The 13,625-nt window shown below is 39.1% G+C and overlaps 1 protein-coding gene across 2 annotated transcripts in view; it reads right to left on the minus strand.

Moving 5' to 3' along the window:
* RLIM (ring finger protein, LIM domain interacting) overlaps positions 1-13,092 on the minus strand; it is a 28,490-nt gene extending 15,398 nt beyond the window's left edge. The window contains exons 1-2 of one of the 2 annotated variants that reach the window (XM_015127695.3): positions 12,907-13,092; positions 11,059-11,122 (exon numbers count right to left, since the gene is read on the minus strand). The gene's annotated coding sequence lies outside the window, so the exon portion shown is untranslated. The remainder of the gene's footprint in view (positions 1-11,058; positions 11,123-12,906) is intronic. The other variant, NM_001266839.1, reaches the window with a different exon arrangement.
* Between the last annotated feature and the right edge of the window lie 533 nt (positions 13,093-13,625).

The following is a 13,625-nucleotide window of genomic DNA, read 5'->3' on the forward strand; positions in this document are numbered from 1 at the left end:
CTGTAATCCCACCACTCTGGGAGGCCGAGGCAGGTGGATCACCTAAGGTCAGGAGTTTGAGACCAGCCTGGTCAACATGGTGAAACCCTGTCTCTACTAGAAAAAAAAAAAAAAAATTAAAAATAAAAAGAGCTTGGTGTGGTGACCCATGCGTGTAATCCCAGCTACTTGGGAGGCTGAGGCAGGAGAATCATTTGAACCTGGGAGATGGGGGTTGCAGTGAGCCGAGATCATGCCACTGCACTCCAGCCTGGGCGACAAGAACGAAACTCCGTCTCAAAGGAAAAAAAAAAAAGTTATCAGGGAGGTAAAAGCCCAGAAGGAACAGAAACTTGCAAAAATATGCGAAAGACTTAAAACACTGAATGTGAAGCAAGAAAGGGGTCTTGTACTGAGTATGGAGGGGGGTGTATCAGATATATTCACAGAAGACAGAAGAGTCACTCAACTTCCATTTTGTTTCTATTTTATTCAACAATGAGAATCATCTAACTGGAAAGAGTGGAAAAAATAACTTTTCAAAGAAAATCAAAAGCCAACAATGCATAATTTCTAATGACAATCTTTTTGAGATGTCATAGAGAACAGGAGAGATGCTAAATGATCCAATCTTCAAAAAAAGTGAGATCTATAAACTACAGAGCAGTAAAATCTAACAATACATCTAGGGGAAAATTCTGCAAATACATTATCAGATAAACTACAAACATGTAGAAGACAGTATGTTCACAAGAAGTGGAGTTCACTGCTGGTAAACTTAAAAAAATACAAAAAAATCCCCGAAAAGATTAACCTTATTTGCATTACATAGGGATGGTTCCAAACCTTGGCTTGCACATTAGAATTACTTAGGGAACTTTCTCTGGGGTTGGTTAGACATGGATATTTTTTAAATTTCACAGGTAATTCTATTTTGAAAGTCAGGGATGAGAATCTCTTTGATAGGTACATCAGGATAACATTGCTGACTTACTGACTTGATTTCTGCACAGGATCTGAGCTTTTTCTTCCTATTATGAAGAAATATAGATCAGTGTAATAGGAATTATCTGGAAATCTTGTTAAAATACAGATTCTGATTCAGTAGATTGGGGTAGGGCCTGAGATTCTGCATTTTTATTAAGCCTCCAGGTGATGTTGATGCTGAACCTAGAATCATACACTCTTTGAGTAGTAAGGAGCTTGATGACAATACAATTAAACAGATTAACAGTTGTTGAATACCACCCTCGAAGATTATGAAGCAATGTTAACTTGCAAACAGCCCTATAAACTTTAGCATTTTTAAATGAACCAGTTGGATGAATCTGCCCAAGACATGGTAAACAAATCCATAAACAACTCGAAGCTGTGAGTTAGCACGAATTATCAGTGGATTCCTAGGATGGGCTGAAATAAAAACAATGGTAAATATCCTACCTCAGACACTTTAATGAAGGGCCCATAGTAAAAGTATACAGTCGGGGAAGAACCTGTCTTGGCAGTTCACATGAAAGATACCTCAAGTTTTTGGTTAACACAAGCTCAATAAAAAGCCTGTCTGACCTGGCTACAAAACCTATGAGAATCACAAGTTGCTTTCATAGAATGGTGTTCAAATAAAAGCAGGTAACAGCCCCACTGAAACTTGCTGTTCAGAGTACATGTAGAAGGCCGGACATGGTGGCTCACACCTGTAATCCTAGCACTTTGGGAGGCAGAGTTGGGCGGATCATTTGAGGTCAGGAGTTTGAGACTAGCCTGACCAACATGGCAAAACCCAGTCTCTACTAAAAAAAATACCAAAAAAATTAGCTGGGCATGGTGATGCATGCCTGTAGTCCCAGCTACTCGGGAGGCTGAAGCAGGAGAATCGCTTGAACCTGGGAGGCAGAGGTTGCTGTGGGCCAAGATTGCATCACTGCACTCCAGCATGGGCAACAGAGCGAGATCCCGTCTCAAAAACAAAAGCAGACTACATGTAGAGTAAGTGAAACACTAGTGAGAAGCCTGGGAGCATCACAAAAGAAATGGATGAATTACCTGGAGGTACTTAGCCTGCAGAAAGACTAAAAATGGACACAATTACCATCTTCAAATATTTAGAGAGGAATAACATGAAAGAGAGCGCAACCACAGGGTTAAATTAGAGTCAATAGTTAAAGACATGTGGAAGCAAATAATTCTTCCTTTCAGTAAAACAATCTAACAAAATTGTCAAAAAAAGAGAGATGCTACCAGTCTCTTGAAGCAAGCAAACTATCTGTCTCCAGAGATAATCAAGCAGAAGCTGGATATTAAAAAAACAATTCATTATTAGGTGAGAGCCAGAAGAGACTGATTCCAAAAGACCATTTGGACTAAAATGCTATTCAGGGTAGTGAAGTCTCTTGGTCTTCTATTCTGGGCTTAGGGTCATAGTAAGCTACATACTCCAGTGACACAAAATTACAACATTTTCTTAGCAACACCAATCCGCTTAGGTTGCCTCTACCCCATACTCCCCTTCCCCGACATACCTTGTGCTTTACTACTGTCACAATGTACTGCTATTCCCCTCAGCCCCCTCTTAGCCTCTCCCTATTTCACCTACCCTTCAAGATCCAATGAGATATTCCCTCCTAAGGAGCTATTACTATCTCAGCTAGCAATTTTTCCATCCATCTCTGCATATAGCACTTGTCTATGCTACTAGAGTGGCACTTCCTGCCTTCCATAATGTTTTATATTTTTGAAGTGTATGTGTCTTCTCTTCCCAAGTAATTTCTTTTAGGGAATGAACCAGAATTACAGTCCCTTAAAAACTGCCAAATGCCACTAGCACAGTGCCTTGCATATTGTGGATATTTAAATGACTGAAAGTAATCCAATGTGAACACTGAGTTCATTTCCCTTAGTAATCTGTCTGAAACAGCACGGTCCAAAAGAGATACAATTTGAACCATATACGTAATTTTTTAAAATGTCAAGCAGCTGCTTTAAGAGTAAAAACATGTGAAATTAATCTTAGTAACGTATCTTCTTGACTCAACATAACCAAAAAAAATCATTTCAGCTGACTGCGGTGGCTCACGCCTGTAATCCCACCACTTTGGGAGGCCGAGGCAGGCTGATCACAAGGTCAGGAGTTCTGAGACCAGCCTGGCCAATATAGCAAAACCCCATCTCTACTAAAAATACAAAAATTAGCCGGACCTGGTAGCAGGCGCCTATAGTCCCAGCTACTCCTACTCTGGAGGCTAAGGCAGGAGAATTGCTTGAACCCAAGAGGTGGAGGTTGCAGTAAGCCGAGATCAAGCCACTGCACTCCAGCCTGGGTGACAGAGTAAGACTCTGTCTCAAAAAAAAAAAAAAAAAAAAAAGAAAGAAAAAAAATCATTTCAACATATCAACATAAAAAAAATCATTTAGATGTTTTACATTAAAAAATACTGTCTTTGAAACCTGGTGTGTGTTTTACACTTAAAGCCTATCACAAGTTGGATGCTAAATTTTCAAAAGATAAAATGGAATGTAGTTCTAAAGTTGTGTTTCGTGGAAAAACATTTTACACTTCTTCAGTTTTTTAAACTTAAAATTAAAAAAACCTTAAAATTTCCGTTTCACTAGTCTACTAGTCTTATTTCAAGTGTCTAACAGTCACACAGTGGTTAGTGGCTACCATATTGGGCAGCATAACTTTAAAGTATTTCTTTGTAAGACAGAGAAATCCCAAATAGGGAGAGTTTTAAATGTGACCAATATATTGTTCATGCTCTACAAACCCACTATTTGCATCCCCTTTATGTTTTCCAAAAATAAAACAATAAGGTTCAATACCTTACAATGTTCAATACTCATGGGATAGATAAGTCTTTCCTATGCTCATGAATCTTCAAGATTCATTCTTGACCTTTTAGAATTTCTACTATTTCCTACATGGAAACTAGAGACAAAACACCTCCATTCAAAATTTTCCTGACACTGTAATTTCAGAGATTTCTGAATCCTAAACAGCTCCTGCTTGATGAGCTTGGATTTCATTCCATGAAAGAGGGATTTCTAAATTTTATTTAATTCAAAATTTAAATGAGACACACTCATAAAGCAACATGTGAACAAATCCAAATCACTACCTCTTCAATAATAATAATATGCTGCTGTCTCCTTTCCCCCTACCCTTCCATATATATGCCAGAGACAATCAAGGAAAATATTTTCCCCATGATATTCCTGCAACACACTTATTTCAAAGATTCCATCCTTTCTGCATTAACTTAGCATTTCCCATGGACCGGAATCGGGGGTCAAGACATTTCAGCACTGGCAAGGCACTCCTTCCCTTAAAAGGGAATTTAAAGAGTAAGCTATGGCTACAATACCTGCAGAGGTCCCCTGGACTAGAGGTAATTACATTTGCAAAGAAAATGGAAATCAAGAATTCAGGCAATGCTCTCAAATGCCTTGTAAAATAATTTTACTCTCACACACCCAATGAGCCCCGTCTTATTTTAAGCACTCCTTCACTAAGTGGCATAAAAAAAAAGAAATGGAATAAATCTAAAAACCACAAATTCTGCCCCAGGTAGATGTAATCTGCCACTATTGTTTACTAAGTGCAAACAAACATTTTAAAGTTTAGGCATGCCAAAAATATCAGGAAACCATAGTCCAAATGATCAAATACAGCTCTATCTCCATTTTGGGTGTGAAAATATTAGTGAAGAATAACATATTAACAAAACAGGTCTCCAGATTCTACTTTACAGTAAGTAACACTGTGGTACATTTCTAGTTTAAGTAGTAAGAGGAAAAAAAGAATCCTTATACATCCCTGGGATCTTTCAACATCACTGTAAAAGAGAAGGTCATAAATCTATTTCTTATCTCACATAAGTCAGAAATTTTGACTTCAGCATATGATTAGCATCAGCTGTTTTTCTACAAAGATTACCAGTGAAACATACAGTAATTTAGACAATGAAATATAATTGTTTTGAAGTCACTTAGGTCTCTCTCTGGCTATAAGCAATACTCATCACCCTGTATTTACACAGCCCATACACCTGTATTTCATTTAATCTTCACAATAATCCCATGAAGTAAGAATCACCACCTCTACAGGTGAGAAACAGAAGCACAGAGAAAGAAAGTGATTTACCAAAAACCATGTGGCTAGTAAATGGAAAGGGCCAGTAATTAAATCCAGGTCTCTGCATTCCAAATCCAGTCAACTTTTCACTAAGATAACCGCCCTCCAACATAACCCAAGACTCTATACTTTAAAACACATTCCTTCCTTCAATCCCAATAGGGATGACTAAACTATTCTATGAGCTTTTTATAGCATGTTCACTCCCTGTATGAAAAATTCCAAAATGACAAAACACCTTTTATAAGCAGCACAAACCTAGATGGACTTATTTTTAAATAAGTCAACTTTTAGTAATTTTTAAAAATACAGTTGCTCCTTAGATAAACAGCATATTTTATTAAGCTTATTTCTTTTACAGTACTGTGTGCCAATATATCCAAATCCATTCCTGGAAACAAGAAACCAAATTAGAAATTCTGCCCAATCATTTCAAAGAGCTACTCATCTGGTCAATGAATGGGATTGTATCAGGTAAATTTAATTCTGGGGAGGAAAGGCCAGCAAGAACACCAAGCCTGAGATTTATTTAAAACAGATTTTATTCACCTTGAGAATTTTAAAGTATTGTTAATAATCCCAACTTCTTCTAGTCATTATTATTATATATTAATATAAATTGTGCAAATGACTTTCTGATTACTGCTAAATGTAATATCTCATTTAATTCTTCTAATCCATGCACACCAAACTAAAAATTTAATTGTTATAATGTTAAGCAAAAAGTCATTTAAAACATATTGTTCAGTACTAACAGGTCAGGAGACCTGGTGCTAAGCATAAACACAGGCATGTTATATTTGATGGACACACTATAGTACCCAATTAAGGAGACTTAAGGCATCCAAAAATACCATTAATAAAACACACCTTACAAAACTAAATTCTGAAACGCCAAGTGAAATGCTTGTGTAAAAACCAATTTTAAAAAGTCAGTCATCTTGGCTGGGCATGGTGCCGGCCGAGTGTGGTGGCCCACACCTGTAATCCCAGCACTTTGGGAGGTCGAGGTTGGCGGATCGCTTGAGCCCAGGAGTTCAAGACCAGCCTGGGCAACATGGTGAAACCCTGTCTCTACCAAAGATACAAAAACTTAGTTAGGCAGGGTAACGCCCATCTGTGGTCCCAGCTACTTGGGACCTGATGTGGCTGAGGTGGGAGGATTGCTTGAGCTTGGGGGCAGAGGTTGCAGTGAGCTCAGATTACGCCACAGCACTCCAGTCTGGGTGACAGAGTGAGACTCCATATCAAAATTTAAAAAGTCACCTGGAAGAAATTACCTCTTTTTTTTTTTTTTTTTTTTTTTAAAAGGGGTGGGTGGGAGGGAGGAATTAAGGTAACCTAACATCAAGTAACTACTAAATCGTGTTGAATATGTTCACCTTGTGCATGTGTTCATTCAAGCTCCAAATTCTATAATAAAGTTCTAAAGCAGGACATGCCAATGTTTTAAAAATTACAGGTATGAACACAAAAATGTGTCACACTGACAAGAGAAGGGCAATCCATTTTGTTTGCAACAGAGCTTCATTAAGAACCTCATAAAGGAGGCCAAGCACAGAGGCTCATGCCTGTAATCCCAGCACTTTGGGAGGCTGAGGCAGGCGGATCACCTGAGGTCAGGAGTTCAAGACCAGCCTGACCAACATGGTGAAACCCTGTCTCTACAAAAATACAAAAACTTGCCAGGCATGATGGTGGCTGCCTGTAATCCCAGCTACTCGGGAGGCTGAGGCGGGAGAATCGCTTGAACCTGGGAGGTGGAGGTTGCAGTGAGCAGAGATCGTGCCATTGCACTCCAGCCTGGGTGACAGAGCAAGACTCCGTCTCAAAAACAAACAACAACAACAAAAAAACCACGCACCACAAACACACACACACACACAAAACCCAAAAAAGAACCTCATAAAGGAGATAAGAACTAATAACATGTGATCTGTGTCAATGAAGAAAATGTTAAATACCATCACCAAAATGAAAAATACTTTATTCAGTTTTTTAAAAGTTAAATCACAAAGAACTGCTGAATTTCAGGCCAGAAAACAAAAGTACCATCATGTACGTAGGCACCAAAAGTGTTGGGGATTCTTCATATATAGAATGTTTAATTCAAATGCTACGGCATTTGTAACAGACAAGTATTTGATAACAACCAGGTATCTTTTTTTATTCTACACATGGGTAGCAGGGTGAAATTCAGCTCTGTGAAAGGAAAAAAGACACACTGAAATCTAGTCTTGGCTATAACTTGGTTATGTGGATTTGGCCAATTCATTTAACCTCTTGTGCCACAGAATCCCCACCAATATTAGAGTATTGGATTAAACCATCTGCAACGTACTTTCCAGTTCTATGTATCTGTGACTGTAAATAAGATATAACCTAGGCCACATTTCGATATTAAGAAAAATTAGGTTTAGGAAACAGCACAAATAACTAGGACATAAGCTTATAAGCTCTGCTTTTCTCACTACCATTTCACTCAATGTACTTCTACCTCCACTTATGTGGTTATCTTAACTTGTTGAAAAGAAATATAAAGCATTCTTAAAAAAAAAAAAAGAACAGGAAGGGTTAATGTCTCACTGACTTTCCTTATTGCATGATACCTCTCACCAACTAAACAATTTGTTGATAATTTCCAAGAGTGGTCTATCAGAAAATGCTACCAAGGCATCCACCACTGCTCATGCTACTATAGCAATAAGAGATTCTGAATGGCAGTTAGCTTAGCCTCCATTTACATTCTTCTATCTTTACCACTTGAAAAGGACAGAGAAAAACTAAAAGGACTCAGGAATGTTCCTCATGTACCTACCGACTTGCAGCTCAAACAACTTTTACGAAAACCCTCTAAAACAGTTAAACTGAAAGAGTGTTAAGAACTTCAGTAAATCAAAAGACTGAAGACCATGCCAAATTCTGTCGATCTACAGGATCAAGTTAATTAAAAAAGGAAACCATTATGACATTTCATCTCAGTCAAATACTTTAATCTAGACAGTGAATTTAATCTTCAATTACCCATTTTATGTTCTTTTATTATCGAGCTATGCCACTAAATTAAAATTTGGTCTTATCCATAAACTCATTTTGACTTGCTTCTCTCATTATTCCTAAGAAGTCAAAAAGAAAATGACTCAAAAACCCAGAGTGCATGTGTTTAAGTTATTAATGTAAAAATCACTGATAACTGACAATGCTGGTGTTCATCAGTAACTAAGGCACTATTTTAAGGACCTAAGATTTTTCCATCAAAAATCAAGTTTTTAAAGAGTGAAGCCAATTTTTAAAATTAAAATCACTTAACTAAAAAATACTATCTATACCAATCAGTTATATTATTTGAGGAAATAATTTTGTATTTAAGACCAACCATGATGACAATTGTCCTTCCTGAACTAGTATACCTATGTCCAGAAGAGTAATGGTTTACACTTGTACTGAAGCAATTAGTAATATGGCTCTCCCTTTCACTCTCAAAAGTGTCCCAGTTTAGATAATTCATACGGTCTTAGTTATAATCAGCACTAAAGGGAACTTTTATTCGTCAATAAAACATGAAAATTGTAGTTAACACCTTTCTTCCTACAGTCAAGGGATATCAGAAGGGACCTTTTGTCATTCCAGAAAAAAATTTAAAACATCAAACACAAATACCTCCTTTCTCCCAGGAAGTAACATGTTCACCATCATGGAAACACCATTAGCCTGTCAAATGTTTTAATAGCAACCCAACCTGTAGTTGCAAAATTACTGCAAGAAATTCACGAATCTATATAATGCACCAAGTGCTCTCCGCCTACAGATTATTTGTCTCACAAATATGTAGGTGCTATTATGACTAATGAGATTAAACTCTTGGATTGGGGGCTGGGCGCAGTGGCTCACACTTGGGGAGGCTGAGGCAGGTGGATCACCTGAGGTCAGGAGTTCAAGACCAGCTTGGCCAACACAGTGAAACTTCTTCTCCAGCAAAAATACAAAAGTTAGCCAGGCGTGGTGGCACATGCCTGTAATCCCAGCTACTTGGGAGGCTGAGGCAGGAGAATCGCTTGAACCAGGGAGGCGGAGGCTGCAGTGAGCCAAGATCACGCGACTGCACTCCAGCCTGGGCGACAGAGCAAAACTTGTCCTGCCCTTCCCCCAAACCAAAAAAACCAAAAAACAAAAAAACCCACCTTGGGTTGGAGCATTAAAATATAAGAAAATCTAGAGCAAAAATACCAACTATATATTTCAGGAGAAAAACCACAAGTTCATAAATATATTCCCCCAAGTGAGGTGTATTTTAAAAATACCTCAATTGATGAAAAGAGAAATGAATTGCTGGATTATCTGGGAAACTTTCATGTTTGAGGTTGAGAAAAAAAAATGAAAGAAAAATAGACACAGAAGTGTTATTGCTTTCTTATATTGGACATCAGAATTTCAATTTATTATGTAAACTAGATACTTTCTGAAATCAATGGGCCATAGGTTTTGGAAATCTTTGTGTTAAAGAAAAACTTGTCCAGTTCTATGCAGTGGCACAAAATTCTAGGACCTCATTGGTTTGGGTTTGACAGAAGACTTTTTATTTTCTGATTGGTCATCCACTCTATTTTAAATGAAGAGAACAGGAGGAGGCTGGTTGGTGATTTGCTCTATTTCTGATCCACCATGGCCATGGAAAAATTAATGTACACATAATGTAATTCCATAAAGGCAGATGCCTCATTTGACCTACTATATTATTTAAGGTTCACTACATGTTCACTAACCTCAAAGATATGCAACCAGCCTAATATTTCCGGATCATTTCATTATTAAGCTATTTCTTAAAATAATTTCTGATTTTAAATTAAGTTTATCAAATTATATACAAAGAGCTATCTATTTAACATCTATCAACGAGCCCATCCAATTACAAGGCCTGCAAAATAGAACAATAAATATTTGTAAACATGCATAATAGCTGAAACAGGAATGTAACAGACAAAAAGGGGGGATTGCTGGATAATCTTTAAGTGTTAATAAAAGTTTCTGATGCAACATAACCTACAGACTTTTTTACTACAACCTTTCATTTTCATTGAATTTCCTATCTAATTAGACAGCAATCAAACCTAGAAGCATAATGTCACACAGGCCTGGGATAAAATGAGGGCTCTACCACTTAAAGCTATTTAACTGAGGACAAATTATACTTAACCTCTTTGGGTTTTTGGTTTCCTCTATAAAACAGTTAACATTCTCATAAGGCTTTGTTGTGAGGATTATAAAATAATGCATGTAAAGCACATGGCCTAGCATCACAGGCCTTCAGCAGAAGTTGGTTATGAATTTAGGCTAAGTATCCACCCAGTTTGTCTGGGACAATCAAGGTTTGCACCTGTTGTCCAGGAATTATTAATGTTCCTTTTGTTCTTAAAAGTGTCTTGGTTAGGGCAATAAATTATGTGGTTACCCTAATGACAATGATAATAATAATGAAAGGAGTTAATACCAATTAAGAGTATCATGTATCAATTATGAATTTTTGAATCTCAAAGGAAAAAAATCAACCACCAAAGTAATGTAAGATCATACTCTTGTAAGCTATTCTACTGATATTTCATTTAGTTATCCAATGAACATTTAAATGTTATTTTACTTATATTCATGCCATTCCAACAATTATATAAGACAACAAATATTTTTGTTGTTCTATACAGGTATTGGTAAATCTCAGACATTAAAGAGTCAAATGCACAGATAAAGCACTGGTGAGTTCCAGGTATCCAGAAACATTACCCTTTTAATTCCCAGTGAAAAGTACCCATTCTTATCATGAAGAATACCCAACACCATCTAACATCTACCAATGAGCCCATCGAATCACAGGGCCTGCAAAATAGAACAATAAATATTTGTAAACATGCATTCTACACATAAATCATCAGGAGACGCAACAAAAAATAAATTACCTGACTGTTATGACATAGTATTGAAATACAATAAACTGGATTTTAGTTTTCTTCACACTCTGCTCTAGAAAAAAAAAGAATCCATTATTCTTCCTCTTTTAAAAGATACATATTTTCTTTGAATCAGACACAACCTAAAAAAAACAAAAAACAATACAGACACACCACAACCCAACCTCACTCAATGCTAGTATTAGGGCATTTGGTGAGAGCAAGAAGGTCAGAGGGGACCAGGAGTTAGATAAAACATGTCTTTTAAGACTGAGAGACAATTTACGTTTCATTATAAGCTTAAAATAGGCCTTTCTTATCATATCAGTAATTATTTTCAGATTCTGATAGTCACTTTCAAGAACTTATCGGGCACATTACACTAGCCTAAGGTAGGGACTAAAGTATTAAAATTCATCAGAACATCATGGGCTAAAAAATCTTTGTAACATTTTTCAGTAAGTGGAGAGTGTCCTAAAATCAAGTTTTAAAAAGTGGATTGGTATTTCTACCTACCTAAGCTATATTTTTACAGTTTAGAAAAGTCACGGGGAGGGGGAGGGGCTATAATTGTGCCAGTCTTCCAGGGAAGACACAATGTACCTAATGGGGTGATAAGTAGTTACTTTGTCTATAATCACGAAGAGTGAAAGAAATGATTAGTAGCAGTAGGTTTATTATTTCTTCCCCCTTTCAATCAGTCCAAAGCACTGCGGTTAATTCTGATTCAGGAAATGCGGGCTCCTTATTTCTGGCAAAAAATCATTGTGGGGTCTTGCAAATGGTAGATGACAATCTGATATAACTGCTTCCTCTTGCCCCAAAATGAAAAAAAAATGACCTCAATAACAGGACTGCTAGGCCTCACATTCCCAGACTAACCTGTGGAATAAGTATGGTGAAACTGTCTAGGGAAGGAACGTGGCTGTCTCCTCCATCTTGAAATTAATCAGCATAAGGGAAAAAGGGACCGAGTATTCAGGAAGCAGAAGCCCAACCGGTTAATACTAGTTACTAAGCTATGGCGTGCGTGGCAGGTACCGCCTGCAGAAGCAGAGACCCCTTAGACTTTTTTTTTTTTTTAAACGGGGGAGGGATTGGGTTGTTGGTGGATTAAACAGAAATTAACTTGAAAATAATTTGGCCTAATTCCATCCCTTACCCAGGAGAAAACAACAAACACCTAACGGCTTTTCCCTCTCTTTTGCAGGGGATCCTTCCAGTGATACCTGGCAAAGGATATGCCAGGGTTATTCGAGCAAGACCACATTTGCCTCAGATCCTCAGGGAAGATGTCATCGCGGCCCCAGGGGGCGCCTAATTGGTAATACCCTGCAGAAGGGCACAAAACGAGGTTTTGCAAATCTGGGGAAATCTAAAGGCCCAGGAGTTCCCAGCATCTCACTTGGGGCAGCCTGATTTTTTACTTCCCTTTTCCCAAACCCAAGCCCGCCATGAAAAACGCGGGGAGGTCAGGGAAGCCTCCAGAGAACAGAGAAGAAAAAGCCTGAGACGCTCTAAGATTCTGATGCCTGAGGCCGAAACTCGAAAACCGCCTCCCCTGATTTCCTAAGGCTCGGGAGGGCCTGGGCTGCAGCTCGCGCGGCCACGGAGAGGAAGTACTACCCACCTTCTTCCCCTTCAAAGAGCCTGTCGACTATACCACTCAACTAAAATGGCAGCGGCGACTACGCCACGGAGCCCCCCGCAGCAACGGGCCTGGGGTCCGGAGGCGGCGCTGAGCCTCTGCCACGACGCGTCACTCGGGCCATTTTGAGAGAACGCGGCAGCCGCGGCTCCGCTGTCTTCCTCTCGCTCTACATCCATTTCTCACAGGATTCCCAAGTCTTCACTTACTAGGTTTTAGGGTCAGGATCCGACTCGGTTGGTTCGGCCGCCGCCGCCGAGGCTGCTCCGCACCTCCCTGGCCGCCGCTCTCAAGCCCGCTCCAATGAGTAGCTGGTTGAGACCCGCCTCTAGCCCAGCGCCTGCTCGGAGACGTTGCTCAGGCAGCCATTATCTTCCCCATTGTTACCAAGCAGCGACAGGAAACGACTGCCCACAACAGGAAGTGATGATGCCGCGTCCCGGCACCGCAGCCCCACTCCCAGCCTATTAGCCAATCCCAGTCGATTCCTCGAAAAGGCTCCGCGGGAGGAGGAGGGGGACGGCAGACGACGCGGCGGTTTGGAAAAGGAAAGCTGTTATGACGCCCACCATGTGACAGGCCCCACCCTCCTCCGCCATTTTGAATTGTGGCGAGAAATTTGCGTTGTGAGAATTGTGGGAACCTTCGCTTTCCCATTTTGAAAACTGAAGGACGTCACTGTCTGACTGCTTGAAGACATTTTCAGAGAGTGAGAAATGTGATATTAGTCTAACCTGACATCACATCAGTTCACACAATCCGTCCAGACCAGTTCATACAGTAGCCTACGTTTTATTCAACATGTATTTACTGAATGCCAACTGTATGTCAAACGCCATTGTAGCTGCTTAGGAAATTAAAATAGACCAAAATTTAGAAAGAAAACAGGCCGGGCGCGGTGGCTCACGCCTGTAATCCTAGCAGTTTG

This window comes from Macaca mulatta, chromosome X, assembly GCF_049350105.2.
Source record: "Macaca mulatta isolate MMU2019108-1 chromosome X, T2T-MMU8v2.0, whole genome shotgun sequence".
Taxonomy (NCBI): Eukaryota; Metazoa; Chordata; class Mammalia; order Primates; family Cercopithecidae; genus Macaca; species Macaca mulatta.